The sequence below is a fragment of the Bos indicus x Bos taurus genome, chromosome X (assembly GCF_003369695.1).
Source record: "Bos indicus x Bos taurus breed Angus x Brahman F1 hybrid chromosome X, Bos_hybrid_MaternalHap_v2.0, whole genome shotgun sequence".
Lineage (NCBI taxonomy): Eukaryota > Metazoa > Chordata > Mammalia > Artiodactyla > Bovidae > Bos > Bos indicus x Bos taurus.
In genome coordinates this window covers 125,325,017-125,334,362 of record NC_040105.1, presented here as the reverse complement: position 1 = coordinate 125,334,362, position 9,346 = coordinate 125,325,017, and positions in this window count along the sequence as shown.

The following is a 9,346-nucleotide window of genomic DNA, read 5'->3' as shown; positions in this document are numbered from 1 at the left end:
CATACCTGGTCTAGCAAGAAGTGCCAACTATTTGGGTCTTCCTCTCTATATTATTTTGAGCTGCCATAATGAAAAAAAAAAAACAGCAGATATTAATTTCTCATGGTTCTGGAGGCTGGGAAGTCCAAGATCAAGGCAGCAGTAGATTCAGTGTCTGGTGAGAGCCTGCCTCCTGGTGCAGAGACTGCTCTCTTTTCACTGTGTCCTCACATGGTATAAGGAATGAGACTGCTCTCTGGGGTCTTTTATAAGGGCACTAACCTCATTCATGGGGCCTCCACCTCTGTGACCTGAGCATCTCCCCAAGTCCCTACCTCCCAACACCATCACATTGGGGGTTAGGATTCTGACATATGAATCTGGGGGGAGGGACACAAATATTCAGTGCATAGCACTTCATCTTTCAAGTTATGAGGTTCTGTCTATACATACTGGGACTTCCCTGGTGACTCAGATAGTAAAGAATCTGCCTGCAATGCGGGAGATGCGGGTTCCATCCCTGGGTCGGGAATATCCCCTGGAGAAGGAAAATGGCAACCCACTCCAGTATTCTTGCTGGGGAAATCCCATGGACAGAGAAGACTGGTGGGTTACAGTCCCTGGGGTCGCAGAGAGTTGGACACGACTGAGTGACTGATTACACACAACAGACATACTGCCATGCTGCTTTCCCAGTTTCCAGCACCCCTTTTTCATCACGTTTCCTTATCAGTTCTTGCTTCCTCCTCCTCACCGCCCATCTTTCCATTTCTTATCAGTAACAGCCTGTTTGGCTACTGCATTGTGAGAGAGGGAGAGACATCCAGCCCAGCGCATCTGATTGCTACACAGCACTCTGCTTGAAGTGCGTTACTAGCAAATGGTGGAGAAGATGGGAATTCGCCAGACAGTGCTGTCTCCTATTAATATTCATTTGTATTTTGGTTTTCTATAGCATAGTGAGTACCTGTTATCAAAATACAGCTGTGAAAGAAAGATGAAACAGGGATCCAAACAAGAAGAGAGGACACAGTGAACATTACATCATGCCAAGGAAATAATTCACCTTTTCACCATTACTGTTGTCTTTTTATAAACTCTACCTGTCAGCAGGCATCAGTGTTTCAAATAAACAAACCCCCAAACTAGACGAAAAAGCAGACAGGGCCACCTTGTTTAATTGGTGGAAAGTGATAGATGTTGTGAGTAGAGATGCGGCCCTAATTCAGTTTCACAAGTCCCCAAGAGCTACTGGTTGTCCAGTGCTGACATGGCCTTTGCTCCCGTGGTTCTTGCCAGCTCTCTGTGGAGACAGACACACACAAGAGAATCAGAGAACAGGACATGGAAACAAGCAAGTCGCTACAGGGTGGCTCCTACATTAAGTACTAGGAGGAGATCAGAGACAGAAATTAATGTGGGCTGAAAAAGCTACTGGAAGGAGGTAAGATCCTGGCATCAGTAGTTTACGCCAATGTGTTTAGTGATACCTCTGGACCACTTATTGGATGCTTTTCCATTCTGTGCCCAGAAAGCAGATCTTGCAAATGTTGGCAAGAAGCCAGGCCTGAGAGTCTAAAGGACTCTGGGTGTCTGGGGCCACTATGGCTCCTGGTGTGGGCGATCACTTCCTAACTCAAGTGGGGAAGGCTTACTTCAGTCAGTCTGAGATACTGCATTCAAAGGACACCAGAGGAAGGTTTGGGGGTTATTTCCAAGTGAAAAGGAATTAAGAGCCTGAGTTATTTTTAAAAACTCATATGCATACCTTTTAGCTCCAGTATTTCTTGCTGGATTGAAGAATTGTGTAAGCAGTCATTTGGCCAGCTGTGTTCCCCATCAGGGAGGCGGTGTGGACCATGAAAAATACACGGTTTTTCTGTGAACTTGAACAGATCCTATACCCCTTCTGAGCTACAGTTTCTGCCTCTGTAAAGTCAGGCTGAGAATGCCTCGTGGGATAGTTTTGAGGATTAAATAGAATGATTGATGTGCAAGTGCTCAGAGCGACAGTGGCAAGTACAATAGTAGGTGCTTTTCGGATGACTGTGATGCAGTCCTTAGCGGACGCCTCCTTGGTGGGTGGCACCTGGCATCTCTGAGGCGGGGTACATTCCTCAGGACAGAGCCAGCGCTAAGGGATTTGCGAGGTGCGGCAGGATGGGGTCTGATGGCAATTGCTCATTCTCAGCCGTTTAAAAATGACATTTGCTTGAGCTCCCGTGGGTGTTATGGATGCTTCCCCCTCCTTCATTTGCGTTTTGCCAGCTTGTTAGCAGAGGTTACCTGATCCGATGTTTCGAGAAGCGCAGGCCTCTCCCTGTGGGCTGCAGAGGGAGCTCCGGGGCCGCGCGCTACCGGGGGCGTGGGTGGAGGGGGCGGTGGTTCAGGCGGACTGGAGGGCAGGTGAAGCCTCGCTTCCGTCCCTCGCCTCCCGGAGGCCCCCAAGTCCCCGCCGGTCCCCGGCTCGCGGTGAAAGCAAGCTGTGCGCGCGGCGCCCTCTGGTGTCCTGGAGCTGTCACTGCGGGAGTGCCCGAGCCCCCAGCCCGCTCGGATCACCGAGAGTGATTGCGAAGACCCCTGGCACCGCCACGCGCCTCCATCTCCGTTCCCCGGGGTCCTGGGTCCCCCTGGACCCCAGGACGCAGACCTAGGGGGTGGCGCTCCGGGTCTTTTATTTCTTTAGCAAAACTGTGCTTAAAACGGGGCGCTCGGTCTTGGCCCTGAGGGCAGCGCCTTCAGTAGCGTGCAGCCGGGGTCCCTACCGCGCCGTCTCGGGACCGCTGTGCCCGCCAGGCTCAGAAGCTGCCACTTCCAGCCCCCATCCCGCAGTGCCCTGGAGGCTGCCATCTGCTGCCCTCGCCACCATTTATGTTTGGGGAAGCACTCCAAGGAGAAAGGGGGGCTTCTCTCTCTCTCTGGTACCCTGTTGGGAACCACACGAAATGTGCAGCCCCAGGAAGATGCCCGCGGGTCCGTGGAGCGCAGGCGCTGCGGGTTAGAAAACCCTGAGTTTGATCAGACGTAGAAATGGATTTTCACCCCTGCGCAGCTTCAGTCTATGTTTCGACAAATTATTAAAGAAAACTGGGTTTCACAAAGGGAAATAAATTTGCGAGGGCCTGCTGTGCCGAAATGTGGGTTGCTATCAGCACCCGGCGTTTAATGAGGACTGAATTATCATTAATACGTGGACGAAATTTATAGTGCATCATTAATACTTTTGAAAGACAATATTCCAGGCGTCGTCTCCCTCTTCCTTCTGAAAAATATGGATGGGCTTCAAAATGTGTGTCTGGATCGCCTGAGCGTTTCGAACTGCAATCTAATTGTCATTCATTTCTGGGTTTGGCCATAGGGCTTGTAACACCGGCCTTCATTTCCCCCTTGCTTGGTGTTCTTAATGCTACCGAGATTCCTCTCTGCTCCCTTGTAATGAATTGTATTATTGAATAGCACAGCCTGAGAGGCTATGTATTCATCCCTTCAAATGTTAAAATGTTTTTAACGGTAAAGGTAAGAAGAAGAATTACTATTGTCTCAATTATGGCATTATCTTCTCTTACTTGAGTTCCCCCTCCTCGCACCTCCCCTCTCCTTTTATATGAACTCGGCAGGACAGGTTTATCACAAGTAGAGTGTTCCAATTCAGTACCCATCACCAAATGTGTTTCTGTGAAAGGCAGATCTGTAAGAGGTTGGAGAGAGAAAATGATAAGAGAAATACAATTGCAAGAAACAATTGCATGTCACTTTTAAGAAAACCCAAGGCTTACAGAAGCACTGCCATTGTGTGGGCCTTCTTAAATGTACATTTTTCTTCTTCTTTTTTCCCCCTTACCTATCCTCTCTATTTTTAATTTTATTGTTGCACATATGCAAAGTTCAAAGTTCAAACTTGATTTCTTCTGCCAGTGTTCAACTGCTTGCTTTTCTCTGTAACTGTGCAACCTCCCTGCAAGGGGAAAATCTGGGAAGGCATAGCAGGAAAAATACTGAAGGCCACTTCCACTGCTCAGGACTTAGTATAGGTCTGTACACCTTGGGTTTAGAGGGACATGCACTGGACCACCAAGAGAAAGTGGCAGAGAGCCCCAGGGGCCTTGGTGTTTTTGTTTTGTGTACTTGGTCTTCTTGGGAGATGGGGCTGGTTGGTGGACCTAAGGCTGGACTCCCAGAAAGGACCACTGGATATTTTCATGGTGTTTTTAGCACTTTTCAAGGAGGGAGGATGGAGGGAGTGGCCTGCCCCACCCCTACAGTCTGAGACTCTGCCCTTGATCTCCAGGCCCGATGGTGGGGAGCTGTGGCAGCCCCAGGGGTTAAACTGGGAATTTCAGTTGTGTATAGTGCTAGTCTTTTCCAATGAGTCAGCTCTTCGAATGAGGTGGCCAAAGTACTGGAGTTTCAGCTTTAGCATCATTCGTTCCAAAGAAATCCCCGGGCTGATCTCCTTCAAAATGGACTGGTTGAACTGAGAGCGCTAGTGCTGCAAGGCTTCTGCTTTGATTCTCAGCCTCAGTTTCCTCATATGGAGAAGGAGGATGACAACCTGTAAGGCTGAGTGAGGATCAGAGGGGTTCATCAAGTGGACAGCTCATAGGATGCATTCAAGTTATAGTAGTGCTTTCCACTTTGTTGGGAATGTGGATCCTGTGAAGTGTGTGTATGTAAGGGGAGAAGACAGAGGAGAAAGAAGAGTTCCATTAGAATTCCTTTGAGATGGAAATAGCAAATTGCAGTGACTCCTAGCAGAGAGAGAGAGAGGAGCACTCATGTTCAAGTGGGACTAATGTCAGGGTGAGCATAGTGATGGAATGGAAATATTTCTGAGTTTATAAACCAGTGGACAGGACTGGATTCAAGAGCCAAGGACTTATCTCAAAGTGGCAGGATGCTGAACCTACCAATAAGGTTCAAATCTACTTACCAAATCTACCAATAAGGTAAAAGGAAAACCATCTCCAGAAAAATGAGAAGCACTGAAACCAGGGCAAGAAGAATGGAAGTTAGACCCAGAAAGAACTCTGTGAGTGAGGGCTGTGAGCAGTGTTTAGCAAAAGGAGGAAATGAAATCTCATTCTGTGGAAATACAGTATTTCTGAAGAGCCCTGCCTGAGAGCACAACCCAGCTGTGCAGGCAGGCGGTGCAGTGGCTGCTTCACATCCTCACATAAATACAGATTTCTCCTTTCTGTTTTCATCGGAAACTGAAATTGATACCTTCTGTGTAGGATTAGACTGAAAAAAAAAAAAAAAAAAAAAAGAGTTCCATGATCGAAGTTACCCCTTTCCCTGAACAGTCTTAGCAGCCCTGGAATGGATTTTATTTCGAGAGAACCTTTTTATTCATACACTTATCTACAGACACACACCAGATGCCTGACCATCAGGAAGATTTTTATTTTCACGAGACAACAAGCAGTTTTGGTTGCTATGGCATTTGTCAGTATCATTTTCACTATATAACCTCTTACAGACCCTTCATTTCTATAAAACCTACTCAAGATTCAATCCTACTATTGCTACTTTTTTTTTTTTTTTGCTGGCTAAGTGTGTGATGGTTATAGTATTAACAAAGCTTTCTTGGGCAATGCTGACTCTCCTTTTCATGGATTAACAATACCAGGTGAGCTGTGACATTGCAGTTCTTTAAAACTCTTTACCAGGATTTCTGTACAGACGATGGCTTTGAATGTTGCATTCTTTCCTGCCTGGCTAGAAAAGTAAGCTTTTGCAAATATATTTAAGGGAAAATTAATCTGTAACTAAGTGGGAGTGGGGGAGGTATGTGACACATTATATAAACTTCTCAAACATGTTCTTCTTTCATGGATACAATTGCAAAAATCTCCTTTTGTGACTAGAAGTCAGTTACTTCTGGAGGTGGAGTCAGCTTTCATCAGAAATGGGATGTACATTTTCTATTATTAATGGATAGAATCTTGGTTTTATGGTTGCCCTGATGAGGAAAGAATCATCTCAGCCTCAGACTGGTTTTTAAATCAAGGCTGAGATGTCATAATGCACCAAGATGGTACAAAAAAGCTATTCCATCATAAGGCGAGCATGGCAAGCTCCCAAGCATGTCCATTTAACTTGATTGAAGGAAGAGGCTAGTGGTTGTTTTGGTTCTATTGTGATTTGGGCATGTGGTAAGGGTGAGGGTTCCTTTGAAATTTTGATGGTTTGAACCTCCCTGCTGGCATGAAGGGAGGGATCACTTGGACTTTATTCCAGAGTTGTGCAAACTTGGGACAAATGAGAAAGAGGGAGTGGGCTAGAAAGCCATCAGCAAGCATAAAACATGGGTTCAGACTCTTTATTTTTGATGTAATTCATCTCTGATGTTTCACTGATGACTGAATTATGCTGTGTTTCATTTAATTGAATTTGAACTTGTTTAAGTAAGCCATTATGGTGCTCTGTGAGGTCTGCAGCCTGAGACCAGTGAGGGTCTTGAACGTTCCTTTGAATACCTGCTTCGAGAGCCTAGCATTGTGTATTCTGAAAAGTGAAATGAATGCCTTATTCACTATCAATGATGTCTGGAACTCTGAAGAGGATAAGGAGTGTCTTGCTGGGACCTTGCAGAGACATGTGTGACCTTGATTTATATTTTGGGTAACTGTGAAGCCATAAATTCCCAGAATTCTTTACCCAAAAGGGGAAACCTTGGATAAGGAATTGTTGTTGCCGTTGGTTGGACTAGGTGACCACACCATTGGCAGTGGCCCAAGAGTCTATAAAAAAAACAACAACCGACCAAGCAAATGCTTATGGGATTGATTGTCCAGGGTATCCTCTAGTGCTAAGATGATGGCCTGTAGTTGACTCAGTTTTGATGACTCTTGAGTCCTGTCCATGATTAGGGATGTCCAGGTTGGATGATGAACAGCAGCAGCTCTCCAGCAGTGCTGCTGTCTGTAAAGTGTCCCAGTTCCCTTTGCGGATCTGAAGTTGATCCCAAGGCGCTCTTCAGGTGATCATTGAATCTGGAAGAAGGTAATCTCCTTCAGCATCATTGGATCTGTCAAGGGCCTGGGGACAGAGGAGGCCACCCATTCCTCTAGGTGAGCTATGCTATAAGGCCCAGGTTTGGCCCTATTGTGGAAATATTATTTTCGTTTCAATAAGGAGGGGTGCTGCCACCATGATCAAAAGCATCCTGGGCAGCTGGCATGGAGAGTCTCCTGTGAGAGTCTCCATCTGCAGAAGGGCCTGGTATGCTCAAATAGCCAGCAGTTGTTGCTCTAATGCATGTAGCCTGGGGCTGAGGAGCAGCTTTTGCATCAGAAAAAAAAGGTTTTCTGCATAGACAACTTATGGCCATCCTAGGTGGTCCAGAGACTCCAGGAGGCAGGAGAGGAGGTTCCTCAAGCCTCTACAGTGAAAGACTCTCTGGAAGACAGTAATGAGAGTGCCTGCCATCTTGCACTTTGGACACATTCAAGTGCATTTCATTGGTGGGAACTTCATTCAGGATGGGCTGATTTGTAAGTAACAGCATAAGTGGGTTTAAGTAAAATTTGTAAAGAAGGAATATATTGCCTTGGGAACCCCCAAATGTCTAAAAGATGTTTGGCTTGTTTTAATGATGTGGCTGCTGAAACGGTCAATAGTTGTTTCTTGACAGTATTGGGGTGGAGTGGCCCTTTGGCCAAATGATTTCCAGGAATTTAGCCAAATGCTGGGGCAATAGCTCATCCCCCTTTGTGAGCTCCTTTGTGGACATTTTTTATCCTGAATCAGTGTGTCAGATGAATCTCTTCAGAGGAAGATGTCATCAGTGGGATATTATACCTGTGCTCATGAGGAAAGTTGGATGCCATTGACATCTTCCCTGCAAAGATTGTGTGTGCCATGGCAGGGTTGTTGAGATACCCTGTGTGTAGCTGGGTGAAGGTATATTATATCTCTTTGAAGATGAGGGCAGACTTCAATTGAGAGACTATGGAAATAGGCGCTGAGTAGAGCATATTCACCAAATATTTAGTAGCAGAACATTTGCCAGTTGTGGATTGGGTCCAGTAATTTCAATAACATTAGTTATGGAAGCTGTGTAGTAAAGAATGTAACCTTGCCCAGAGGCAGGTCCAGCCTTTTCCCTTAGCTTCTTGGAGATAAGCCCTTGAAATGCCATGCCCGATAGGAATATCTTCATTTGTCTCAGGACTTTGGGTCACAGTAACAGTCTGATTTAGTGTGGGAGACCTCATGAGGTCTCACTTGACCTCTGGAGGGACTGGAGTTTGAGATCAGCCATATGGACGGCTGGCCAGGGGTGTACTATCAAGCAACACTAAAGACTCTGGACTCAAGGCTCAGGTGAGCTTCCCTCGTGGACTGTACTCAATGTATATTGTCACATATTGATGCCAGGAAACGAATGCTGTCCTTGACTGTGGAGAGAGGACAACTGGAAGCTCCAGTTTGGAGGAACTTGGTCCCATGTGTCTCTTCCCTTGGCTGATTTTCATCAGGGAGGAGGTCTATATGGTTCCATTTTGTCACACCAGTTGTAAATACCAAATATTTAATTTTATTTCAATTTATTACTCATTTGATCAGAGCATCCATGCCCGCTATGGGATGTATTAGGGAAGTGGGCAGTGTGACCATGGGGACTTAGTCAAGGCAGCAGTCCTGATGGTTAAGGTGAGGCATACCTTTCCCCACCTCTACTTTATGTTTGGTAATTATCTGAAAATATAGAGGATACCTTGTTTAAATTTAGTGAGACCTACAGGTTGGCTTTAATTTGGGCCCCAGTATCAATTAAGGCCATGGAAGTTTGCCAGTTGGTTCATTTCAGCAGATGTTAAAATTAATTTAGAACGTTTTAGAAGTACAAAACCCAATCAGCACACTTTTAGCTTTCTGTTGCATAAATTGTTTTCCAACAATTTGGATATGCAATTGAGTCAACTGCAGGTCTCAACTGTAGTTTCTCTGTTTCCTCCATCCCACATCAATTTTTGTTTGTTTCGTTTTTTCGTTTTGGTCATTACTGGATATACCTTGTGTTGGAGGACTCCTCTCTACCCTGGTCATGTTTATAAGTTTCTTCCTCCAAAGCGTCCCAAATCAGTATTATCAGGGTTAGGGACCTTTGTTAGGGCAATTATTGTTTTATTGGGCCTAGAGACTCTGGGCTTAAATTGAGTTTGAATTAACCTTTTGGTATGTTGATCACATGTGGTACTCAGTTGAACCCAGAGTCTTCATTGATCCATTTTGCAACCATCTAATAAGGTGATGGTGGAGAAGGAAATGGCAACCCACTCCAGTGTTCGTGCCTGGAGAATCCCAGGGACGGGGGAGCCTGGTGGGCTGCTGTCTGTGGGGTCACACAGAGTCGGACACG